Raw genomic sequence first — 13,577 nt, forward strand, 5'->3', positions numbered from 1 at the left:
ACAACTTTGCAGTACCAACATGTGTGATATATTTCTGTCATTATGTTGGCAAATGAACCTTGTTTGTACTTATCTCGGCAGTGTGATTACTTTCATTCAATAGGTCTAAACTAGAGGTGATATGGTGAGAGCTCCTGAGTCTACAAGCCATTCCCTTTGTTGTTTGAAATTAGACATTAGACAAGTGACAATACCTGCCATATTAGCATGATGATCTCCAAAATCTTTGTTCAGCAAGTTCAGAATTTGATTATATTGTTCAAGTATGAAGAACAATCATTTGTGCTCTGATGCTTTGTGATTCCCAGCAATTTGAGAAGATGATGCTATATCTGCACTATTAGCAGCAGCTAAGGGCTCCTTCCTCCATCCTTCATGAGGTCCACCACTAGGAGGGTTCCAGCCATCATAACTGCCAATACCATACCTCTTTTTTTGCTTGAAATCAGATGGATAACCTATGATTTTGTAATAGTTCTTTTTAGTGTGGCCTTTCATCTTACAATGATTGCAAAAACTATTTTTTGCCTGTGCTTGGCCTCGCCCTGCCTGCATAACCAAAGGATCAAGCTTGTCAGTTACAACATTAGCATTAACAACCTGTTGACTTTCATCTTGAATGGATCATAGCATAGGACAGACTGGGAAACAACAATAACAACAATCAGATGAGAGTGTCAAAAGTCATAAGCAAATGAATGGAAAAATGAAGAGCAAGGTAAATGATGGATAGATCACACCAATGCATACAAGTAAACAACAATCACATAGCACTCGACAGACAGGGAAGGCAACATGCAACACATTTCAAGTGCTGGCAGAATCAGGGACAAGTAAGCAACTACAAGATGGTGTGGCTAACACTGTGGGAGGCAAATTTATTCCTAGATTGGGGAATGAATAGTCTACTTTGCTGGAATGTAAGAGGACTTAGTGGTCCTAATAAGAAAAAGGAGGTTAAACTCTTTTGCAATAAGCAGGAAGCTGGTTTGATAGGACTGCTAGAAACCTAAGTAAAAGTTAATAAAATAGAAAAGGTAGCAAGTAGTATGTTTGGTGGTTGAAACTATTTAACCAATTTAGATATGCACTATAATGGGAGGATGTGTCTCACTTGTATACCAGACTACTTTTAGATTAATGTCCAGAGCAAGACAACTCAAGTAATTACATGCAGAGTGCATCATGTTACTGGGCAAAGGTCTTTTCTCATTATTGTAGTGTATGCTTTCAACAGTACAGAGGAAAGGAAAGAGCTCTGGAACTACTTGAATATTACATGCCAAGGGTGTCAGGAACCTTAGATCATCATGGGTGATTTTAATGCAGTATTGAGATTGGATGACAGAGTAAGAGTTCTTCCTATAAATGTAGGGGAAACTAGAGATTTTTAGGAGTGTGTAGATACATGTGGTTTAATTGAAATGCCACATAATGGAAATAGGTACTCATGGAATGACAAAAGTGGAGATCAAAGAATCTTTTCTAAGATTGATTAGGTGTTTGTCAACAGAGATTGGCTAGATAGAATGCATGCATATAATGCTACTTTCTTGCCGGAAGGAGTATGTGCTCACTGTCCTATTAGTGCTCACCTAGTTAATGCTCCATTACCAAGGAATAGACCTTTTAAGTTTTGTAATACATGGGCACGACATCCTAAATTCCTGGAGATAGTAAAGGAAGGATGGGATAATGTAACGACCCGACTTGTCATTTTAAGAATTAACACCCCGTTCAGTGACTTAAGGTCTCGAACAATTTCGTAATATGTATTATGACCCGCGGGTGTGGTCGAGTTTGATTTTTTGGAAGATTCAAAATTAAATTAAAAGAACAATTCTTATTTAGAATCTTAAATGGAAAGAGTTGACCGGAGAGTTGACTTTTGAGAAAACGACCCCATAATGGAATTTCGATGATGGTAATAGCTTCGCATGATGATTTAAGACTTTGGCGTATATTCGGATTTAGATTTGGAAGTCCGTAGGTCAATTCGACGCATTTTGGCAAAAGTTAGAAAATAGAATTATTTTGGAAAATAGACTGAGGACATTGTTGTTTATTGCATATTTACTTTGGGACTACGAGGCGGTACCTCGGGAGATCCCCCGTCTTGCATATTTACTTTGGGACTACGAGGCGCTACCTCAGGAGATCCCCATGTTTTGCATATATACTTTTGGGACTACGAGGCGGTACCTCGAGAGATTCCCTGTTGAGCATTTACTTTTGGGACTACGAGACGATATCTCGGGAGTGACCTTTTGTTGACATCTCTCTATGGTTGCACTTACTTTTGGTTATTTTGTATTCCCGTGATAGAAAAATCCTTGTGAGTTGCCGTGATGTATTATTTGATTTTATTATGTGTTTGTATTCCTTGTTGTATTGTCTTGGCTTGGGCTTTTTAGTACGATACTCTGAAGATTTATATTCCTGGTTTTATTGATATTTATGACTGAGTTGTTTTAAATAAAAGAAGTTACTATTATGTTTGAAATTAATAAGTTTTACATCCGAAGTAATAGATCATCTGATGTTTTATTTAAATTGAAATGTCATTTTTCTTCACTCCAAATATTTCTAAAATAAACTCATTTCTTTGTTGAATTCTTACTCGGTTTAAAAATGATAACCTTACTTTATTGAAAATAAATTAATCGTGCGGATTTTATGTATAAACATATTTGGTACGAGAGTTATCCTTGCGGTTGTGATAGAGATATGGGCACAGAGTGCCGTGGAAATATGAAAGTGGGCTGAGACCCGTATTTTATATGATTATGAGATGAGGTGTCACAAGGTAACTTTTATTTGAAAGGATTATATTCGAAATAATATCTATTTGAAGTAATTATATTAGAAAGAGATTTATGTGAAAGAATTTTATTTCTAAAGAGTATTATTTGAGAAGCATATAGTCGAAAGATTTATATTTGAAGGACTTGATTTAATTGGTTGTACTTCTATTTATTATTTATTGAGTAATATTTATGGTGTTCTTGTTGCCCTGTTGTGTATACCACTGGTGGATTATTGTTGCCATCATTGTTATTTATTTCCTATTATTTTTGTATACTATATTGCACATGTTATTAGACTAGTGAGAGTCTTGACTGTACCTCGTCACTACTCTACTGAGGTAAGTCTTGATACTTACTGGGTACCGATTATGGTGTACTCATACTACACGTATGTACATTTTTGTGCAGAGCCAGGTATTGGAGATTTAGGACTCAGACAGAGTTAGTGTGTTGATCGCAAGGATTCAAGGTAGAGCTGCTTGGTCGTCGCAGTCCCTTGGAGTCTTTCCATTTTATTGTACTGTCAACTCTTATTCGAACATTATTGTATATTCGATCTTTGAGATCATTGCATGTATTCAGTTAGAGTTCGTGACTCAGTATTACCAGTCTTGGGAAGGTGTTATAATTATTTCCGCTGTTGGTTTCGATTAAAAAAATGGCTTGAATTATAATTATAATCGGCTTACCTAGTCTTAGAGACTAAGTGCTATCATGATGCATGTGGTGGATTTTGGGCCGTGACAGATAATCAGATAGAAGGATGTGTTATGTTGCAAGTAGTGAGGAAGCTGAAATTACTGAAAAGGAAATTAAAGGGACTGAAATAGAGAGATATTAGAACTATAGTGGATGAGGTCAATGACTTGAGGGAAGAATTACAACATATACAAAGAGCAGCACAACTGCAACCAACAGACAACACACTCATGCAATTAGAGAAAGAAACATATCAAAGATTCTGGCAGAAATCAAACATGGCAGAAGTATTGTTGCAACAACGGGGAAAAACTACCTGGGTGAAGCTAGGTGATGACAACACCAACTACTTCTATTCAGTAATCAAGCACATAAGGCTTCAGCAGGCAATCACACAACTGAGGGACAAACATAGAGAATCTTAACATGAAACCATAGCAATTGCTAATATACCGGTGAAGGAGTTCTATCAAGAGCTGCTTGGACAGAAGGGCCACAACAGAACAAGGGAATTTAGAAGTTTTTTACTTAATGGAACAGTACTAACAATAGAACAACAACTGCAACTGGTTCAACCATATAATGAAATGGATATCAGAATTTCTATGTTCAGAATAAACAAGAACAAAAGCCTAGGTCCAAATGGATATAGGAGTGAGTTCTTCAGAGCGGCCTGGAAGATCCTAGGGCAGACATCTTTGGAGCTATTTTGAAGTTCTTTAAGAATGACAAATTACTGACTCAACTGAATGCTACTTTGATCTCTCTAATTCCTAAGGTTGAAGTACCACAGGAAGTAGAATAGTTCAAACCAATTTCTTTTTACAATGTGATATACAAATGTGTTTACCCGGAAAATCGGATATAGTTGAGTTTATAAGTAGTTCTAAGGATATACGATATAGCCTGACATAAATCGTATGCATAAGTGAAAATGGTTGGATTCTTGGCTATATAAATTAGATATAAATTATTGAACTAGAAGAATGAGTATGTTGAGTAAAAAACAAGCTTAAGAGATTTATTCTTCAATAAACAGAAGTAGTCTTATCTTACAAATGTCCCATCATGTTTATAAGGATTTCCCCCTTTATAGTAGATGGATCTTACTTTATTTACAATAAAAATTATATAGTGGAGAACCCATAATGAATTGTCCCTTCCTCGATTCCTGTTAAGATTCTCTCCCCTAGTGCGGTTGCAAAGGCTCCTATCTGCAAGCTCTAGCTCGATATTGGCTCGAGCTCGATACTGGCTCGAGCTCGGTATTGGGTCGAGCCCTTGGCCTTGAGTTCGAGTTCGACATTCGGGGTGAGTGTCAATCGGTCTATGCATTTCCGACAACCTTCTCTTTGCCTTGCGGTTCGATTTGGTCATGGGCTTGACAATGATACCGAGCCGATTCCTCGATCGGCCTTGGAGCTCGAGGCTTGTATGCACTATCCTCGGAACTCGTCTCGAGCTCTCACTTCGATCGCTTACCATTCGAACTTGATCAAACGTACGGAGGCCAAAATCTATTTCGATCGTATACAGATAGTCCCCTCATTTCTCAGGAAGAATATGGTGAGAAGCGATATGATTTTCGATGGCTTGATCGGATTATAAGCTGACATTTTCACTGGGCCCGATCGTGACGTATGTGATAGTTGTCCCGTTGATTTAGTATTTCAAGGTATTTAATACACGTCAGACGGTGGTCGGTCACCGCTGTGACCGAACCGCCACGGTATAAACCTTTAAATAGCCTTTCCATTTATCATTTACCATTTTTACATCTTCAATCTCCCAAATTTTCTTACTTTTTCTGCCTCTATTTTGCCGCTTGTAGAGCCACATTCATCAGCGTTTGGCACCATTAACCTTTCATCTTCCTTTACTTTTTTTTCTCTTACATCAATGGTGCAAACTTTGAAAACTGTACCTCAGAAGGAGAAAGCTTCTTCTTCACGGCCGTCCGACAATAAGACACCGGTGGAGCCACCTCCCCATGAGTATGTTCCTGTCCCGTGTACTCTGAAGATCGATTTTAAGGGTGAGAATCCTTCATCTGTTCAGGGTTGATGTGAGCATGTGTCGATGTATATGTGCTCGATAACGGAGGGTCATATCGAGATTGTGAGGAAAGACTGCAACTGGGGTTCCGAGGTTGTGTTGCAAATTCCCTCTCCCGAAGAGAGCGTCATCACTCATGTGGAGGGTTTTTTAAGTGTTTATACTTATCCCTTCACGTTGGGTCCCGTTGACCCAGTGATTATTGATTTTTGCAAAATATATCAGGTCACCCTCGGCTAAATTCATCCTTCTTTATGGCGTATAGTAACTTTACTTTGCTTCTTCTCCAACAAGGCTGGGGGCTGGATTTTTTCCTAAATCACCTCATACGATTGTATCGACCTCAAATCTTTCGAGGACTAATCAGGCTTCATCGTCGGGCATCAAAATCTTTGATGTCGAGCATCGACGAAGACAATGATCGGGGTTGGATGGGTTGTTATATTCGGGTGAGGACCCATGACCTCATTCCGGAATAGAATATGTCGTTCCCCGAGGAATGGAATTTTGACCGTAAGTGGTTTTCATAAGACGTTGCTTTTCATATCTTTCTCCGATTTTATCTAATATCTTTCTCCGATATACAACTTCCCATTGGATGCCACAAGCGGTACCCGACCTCGAGGATTGGGTTCAGAAGTTAGCCTCGACTTTCTCTTATGCCGAACGCGCTTGGTGTGATTTGGAAAAAGGTAGATGGGAGGCCAAGAATCACGGTAAGGGTCACTTCCCGTGTTCTTCGAAATGTTTTTTATGCTCCATTCGTTACCGATTTCCTTTCATGCAGGTGTAACCAAGGATGTTGTTTTGAGGCCTTCGAGTGGTGAGGAAGGAACCAAGTCCCCGGTCCCGGAACAGGGGAAAGATAAGAAGCGAAAAGCTGTCTTTCGGTCAGAGGATCCCAAGCCCAAAACTCGAAGGGTGAGGAGGAAGGCAATCACACTTTCGACGTACTCGGTCCAACGAATGAGAGAAGAAGAAGAATAAGATGATGCCTCGACTTTGGTGATCCGATCTTTGAAAGCTATCGAGGTCGCCAGACCTTCTGAGCTGATGAAGGCTATACCGGTCGGGGTCGGTTCCGGTACCCCGAGTCTCGATCAGAGCATCCCGAGCGATTCGCTTGGGACTATGACAGTTAGTCATTTGCCTTCTCTTTCGACCTTTTCTAAGGAGGCATTAAAGGAAGCTCGAGAATTGAAGACCCCCGATATGGGCGGAGGCTCTAGTGTAGGGGGCCCTTTTCGGGATTGCTTTACTGGATTATGCCTCCCACATTAGTGACGCTTCTCTTCTCCTAGAAGAGGCCCAACGGTTTTTTTCTCGGGTAATGATTTTATTGTGCTTGGTTTCTTCGTTCTATTCCAAACTTGACTCGTGTTTTTTCCCTACTGTGCAGGCCATAAGCAGGTTTCGAGTCGACCTCATCCAGTGTGAGGTCGAGCTTCAGAAGGTCTCGGGGGAGAGAGATGCCCTGCGGCTTCTTTGCAGCCAAAAAGACGGGGCTATAAAGGACCTCCAAGCATATTTGGCTAAGGCTCGTGAAGAAGAGGCCGAACTAGATAAGCATGTGATCCTCGTTCTGTTAGAGTATGGGTTTGACCTAACTGTGGAAGTTAACCCTTCGTTATCTTAGCTGCAGCAAAAGGTTGAAAAGATCGGGTTACTTCGGGAAGAAGTCGATCAAATCAAGGATGAATGTAATCGGTGGAAAGAGACTATCGACCGCCTGGCTGCAGAAAAAAAACCATCTTGGACAAATTATTATCAGCCGATGTTCAGCTTCGATGCGTCAAGCAAAAGGGTTTCGCTCAGGCCAAGAGGATCGAGGAGCTTGAAACACGGCTTGGTGAGACCAAGGCAGAGGTTGAATCGTCGAAAGTCATGGCGGACAAGTCCATTGCCGTGTATCGGACCGATGCTGAGGCTGCTCAAATGGAGGCAAGAGAGGCAGCGAATACTGCCTACACTCGAGCACATTGGGTTGCCGAACATGCTAAGTGTCGGTCTCGGAGGGAGACCCTCGAGGAGATACACACTCAAGGTTTCGACCTTGCTGAAGAGACAAAAGAACTCGAAGCTGAAGCTGAAGCCTTGGCTTTTGATGGTAATGATGATGATGATGATGGTGGTAGCAAGAGCTGGTCATGATTGGGGGGAGACCGGTGGAGAAGAGACCGCTCTCGATGATAACCTAGAAGCTTAGCCCTTAACTCCTTCTATGTTGCATTTATTTATGTAAATAATCCTTATATATTATACAAATATATTTTTCTTTTACTGACTTGCTTTGTGAAGATTCCATTCATGCCTTGCGGATGTTTTCATGAGGATTTAGGTGATTTCATCGAATTCGGCCTTCGTAGCCTTTATGGTCGAGTGAGTGTTCGCTCGAGCTCAAAATAAAAGATGCTTAGTGGTCGAGTAGGTGCTTGCCCGAACTCGAAGTAAGATAGTATTTAGGCTTTGATAATTGAGTGAGTGATCGTTTCGAACTCGAACTCAGAATATCTTAGCTCGTAGGCTTTTTATGACCAAGTGAGTGATTGCTCGAACTCGAAGTAAGATAGCCCTTAGGTTTTAATTCGAGTGAGTGAGTGTTTTGAACTCGAACTCAGAATATCTTAGCCCGTATGCTTTTTATGACAGAGTGAGTGATTGCTCGAACTCGAAGTAAGATAACCCTTAGACTTTAATTTGAGCGAGTGATTGTTTCGAACTCGAACTCAGAATATCTTAGCCCATAGGCTTTTTATGACCGAGTGAGTGATTGCTCGAACTCGAAGTAAGATAGCCCTTAGGCTTTTTATGATCACTTGTATCACAAATCCCTTTGATGGTGGTTGGCCTTTAAGCCTGTTTGAATCATGAAGCAGGAAAATCTTTTCAAAGTGTGAGATATTTGAAAAAGGAGTTCTTCTTTATAAGTCATTACACATGTGTTTGTATCTCATGCTAGAGTTCGAGCGAAAGTACGTGGGCATGGTTCATTTTGACCATTTGGCCCTTACACTTTTCTCTATCGAGACCATGTTTGTCATGAATTTGATATGGAGCAACTTTCTTATGCCGAACATGATTTATTCTCTTGGTAGCCCCCCAGTATTCGAGGTTGATTATGAAGGAGCCTCGGATACTATTGATTTGTCCCCGGGTAGCACATAGTTGTTGTCTCGTTAAAAACCTTGTCGAAAAAACCCATTTGGGATAAAAGCTGAACTTGAGGGAAAAAGAGTACAACGCGTGCTTTGAACCCAGAGATCTTGATGTTTTTTGTCGAATTCTTGCAATGAGTTAGTGTCAAATGTACGTATATAGACGATAGAGGAGAAAATCATACCTTAACAGTAATATCATTTGAGAAACGATATGTTCCAATTGTTTAGTAACGGTTTTCCATCCATTGCTCCAAGCTTATAAGACCCTTTCCCGACTATATCGAGGACTTGATAGGGTCCTTCCTAATTTGGGCTGAGCTTCCCTTCATTAGGATCTCGAGTGTTAACGGTGACCTTCATTAGGACCAAGTCCCAGGTCTTGAAATGGCAGAGCTTGGTTCTTCTATGTAGTACCTTTCGATTCGTTGCTTTTGTGCAGCCATTCGAACCAGTGTTGCCTCTCGTTTTTCATCTAATAATTTGAGGCTAGTATTCATTGCCTCTTAGTTTGATTCTTCCGATGTATGTCGGAACCTTGCGCTTGGTTCCCCGACTTTGACCTGAATTAGAGCTTCGGATCCATACACTAGGGAAAATGAGGTTGCTCCTGTACTGGGTTTAGATGTTGTCCGATATGCCCAAAGGACTTCGGGCAAAATTTCTCTCCACTTTCCTTTAGCTTCGTTCAATATTTTCTTTATGTTTTGGATGATAATCTTGTTCGTTGATTCGGCCTGTCCATTACCGCTAGGATGATATGGTGTAGACAATATTCTTTTTATTTTATGGTCTTCGAGGAATTTCATCACTTTACCGCCGATAAACTGTCTACCATTGTCGCATGTTATTTCTTCTCGTATCCCAAATTGACACATGATGTGGTCCCAGATGAAATCTACAACCTCTTTTTCTCTCACCTTTTTCGAACGCCTGTGCTTCAACCCATTTAGAGAAATAGTCAGTCATAAACAGAATGAATTTAGCTTTACCTGCGGCCGATGGTAGAGGGACGACAATATCCATTCCCCATTTCATGAATGGTGTCACGATCCAAAATCCTAACCTGTCGCGATGGCGCCTATCTAAGTACTAGGTAAGCCGACAACATCAATAACCCATGATTTCCTTTAAATTTAAAAATATAACGTTTAATACAATATCAAAGATCTAGCAATTTTCGATACAACACTCCCAAAACCTGGTGTCACTGAATACATGATCATCTAATATGAGTACAAGTCTGGAAAATACGGTCTATAATAGTCTGAGACTAAATACAGTAAACAAGGAGATAGAGAAGGAGATACAAGGTCTGCGGAACACGACAGCTACCTCAAAATCTCCTGAAAATCAACTGCGCGAAATGGTCAACACCCGCTATGTTCAAGAACACCTGGATCTGCACACGAAGTGTATGGTATAGTATGAGTACAACCAACTCAGCAAGTAACAATAATAACTAAGGAACTGGGGATAATGATGAGCTACACAGTCATAGTTCACTTTCAGTAGTTCCAGCAAAGAATAGACATGCTTTCAAATCCGGCAGTTTAAGTCAAATCAATTTTATATTGTTCAATTTCAAGTAATCTGGATATAAATTCTTTCAGAGATTTCACAACAATGATAGATAGCAACCAAGTGCAACAACAAATGCAAAGCAAGTACAACCTCTCAGGCAACAATCACTCAGCTCATCACAACAGCTTAACCACTCGGCTTTCAGCCCTCAGCACTCACACTCAATGGGTACCCGCGCTCACTGGGGATGTGTACAGACTCCGGAGGGGCTCCTACAGCCCAAGCGCCATAATCTGCACAGACAACTCACGTGCTATAATATCCTGCACGGACAACTCACGTGCCATAATATCCTTACCTCACCGACAAGCCCTTGGCCTTACTCAGTCCTCAACCTCTCAAGTCTCTCGGGCTCTCGGGAATCACAAAGATCACCCCAAACAAACTTAACATAGTTTATGAGCAAATATCTAGAAAGACTGAGGTATAATAAGCAAGAAAAGTCATGACCGAGTACAAGACAACAATTAGCAAATAATTCAACAAGTACGCGACCTATACGGGTCTTAACAGTACTATAACATAGCCTAAGCATGATTTCTAACATGATTTATAGTCAAATTTCCTTAACACATAGAGATCATATAGCTAACAATAAATTATTCAACTTCACAGTTTCCTGGGACAGACCAAGTCACAATCCCCTCGGTGCACGCCCACACACCCATCACCTAGCATATGCGCCACCTCCAAAATAATCACATGATATCAAAATTTCGGGTTTCATACCCTCAGGACCAGATTTATAATTGTTACTTACCTCAACCCGTGTAATTCTTTATTCCGCTATTCCCTTTCCATGAGAATTGGTTTCTCAAAGCCTCGTATCTTTCCACAATTAATTTGATTCAGTCAATACCAATTATTGTATTTAATTCCATAAGGAGATACTAATTTTTCCAATAAAATCCGAAATTAACTCAAAAATTGCTTATGGGGCTCACGTATCGGAACCCGACAAAAGTTACAGAATATGAACGCTCATCCAACCACGAGTCCAACCATATAAATTTCACCAAAATCCGACACCAACTCGACCCTCAAATCTTCAATTAAAGTCTATAAAGATTTCTACCATTTTCAACCCAATCCTTACTCATTTTAACTTAACAATCTTTTCACAACCTTATTGGTATGTATACATGATACTCTACACCCAAGAATCATACTATTAATCACCCATCTTTACTCCAAACCCGAAATTAAAGAATTAGGGAAAAAAATTCTTACCTCTTTGAAACCCTAGCAAGATCCTTGTGAAATCTTCAAACCTTGAACAAGAATTGATAGATAAATGACAGTCTTCACTTTCTCTTTCTAAAATGCTCTCACCTCTCTCTAAAATATCAGATTTTGGCTTATAAATGAGCTTCAAGGGCTATAAATCGAAGTTAGATCGGGTCAAAAATTAGAAAGAATGGAAGCTCCGATGCAGTTATGCGGTCCGCATACCGGCCACATAATTTGGCCTCCAAAGCTGGGCGTTACTGACCCGGTCTGCGGTCATTATGCGGTCCGCATACTTGTTCTGCGATCGCATAATGCACCGCAAAACAGGTCTGTGGTCGCATAGTGCACCGCTGATTTTCCTCAAATCTTGCCCCTCTCCTGAACCACTTTGCGACCATTATGCAGTTCGCAGGGTGATTCTGCGACCGCATAATGGTCGCAGAAATGACCTTTTTCTGACAAAATTTTTCTTTACACATCGGTGCATTGTTCAGCCCAAAAAGTCCGAGCCGCGAGAAAATTTCTATAATCTTTGTACTAGTTGATCTACCTCGGCACCACCAAACCTTAATTTCCTTAGAAACATTTCTCCGGGGTCGTTACGCATAAGTTAACATATGGTCAACCTTTTCAACTTAAATTCTAAACCTTGGAACTAAGCACTCTAAATCATTTCAAAACCTCACCAAACCCAAACCAATTACCCCGGCAAGCCAAATAACAACTGTAATTCACAATTTGAGTAGTAAATGGGGGAACGGGATTGCAATAGTCAAAACGATCGGTCGGATCGTTACATTATCCCCCTCTTAAACAAACGTTTGTTCTCGAATGGGCTTAGAATCATACCTGGAGTCTCAAATAGATGTGGATATTTGCTCTGCATCTTCTGCTCAATCTCCCAAGTATCTTCTCCGACTAGCTGGCCTCTCCACTGCACCTTCACCGAAGCTATGTTCTTTGATCTAAACTTTTGACCCTGCCGGTCTAAAATGGCCACTGGCTCCACATCATAAGTCAAATTACAGTCCAGCTGCACTGTACTGAAATCCAAAATAGGAGACGGATCCCCGATATACTTTCGGAGCATGGAACACTGGATGAACACCTGATAGATTGGGTGGCAAGGCAAGTTCATAAGCCACTTCTCCAATTTTATTAAGTATCTCAAAAGGCCCAATATACCGAGGGCTCAACTTGACCTTCTTCCTGAACCTCAACACACCCTTCATGGGTGAAATCTTGAGCAGAACCTTCTCCCCAACCATGTGAACAACATCACAAACCTTCCTGTCAGCATAACTCTTCTGTCTAGACTGTGTCGTGCGAAGCCATTCCTGAATTACTTTAACCTTCTCTAAAGTATCCTGAACCAAGTCAGTACCCAACAGTTTAACCTCACCCGGCTCAAACAAACCCATCAGATACCGACACCGTCTCCCATATAAAGCTTCATACGGAGCCATCTGAATGCTTGACTGGTAGCTATTATTGTAAGCAAACTCCACGAGTGGCAGAAATTGATCCCAAGAACCCCCAAAATTAATGACACAAGCGCGTAGCATATCCTCCAATATCTGAATAGTGTGCTCGGACTGTCCGTCTGTCTGAGGGTGAAATGTTGTACTCAACTGAATCTGTGTGCCCAATTCTCGCTGCACTGCCCTCCAAAACTGTGAGGTAAACTGCGTACCCCGATCTGAAATAATGGACACCGGCACGCCGTGTAGGCGAACAATCTCGCGAATATAAATCCCACCCAACCGCTCCAAAGAATAATTAGTATCAACTGGAATAAAATACGCAGATTTGGTTAGCCGATCTACAATCACCCAAACAACATCAAACTTTCTCAAGGTCCGTGGGAGCCCAACGGTGCATTCTTCAACCCAAAAAGTCCGAGCCGCGAGAAATTTCTATAATCTTTGTACTAATTGATCTACCTCGGCACCACCAAACCTTAATTTCCTTAGAAACATTTCTCCGGGGTCGTTACACATAAGTTAACATCCGGTCAACCTTTTCAACTTAAATTCTAAACCTTGGA

The sequence above is a fragment of the Nicotiana tabacum genome, chromosome 23 (genome assembly GCF_000715075.1).
Source record: "Nicotiana tabacum cultivar K326 chromosome 23, ASM71507v2, whole genome shotgun sequence".
Classification (NCBI taxonomy): Eukaryota; Viridiplantae; Streptophyta; class Magnoliopsida; order Solanales; family Solanaceae; genus Nicotiana; species Nicotiana tabacum.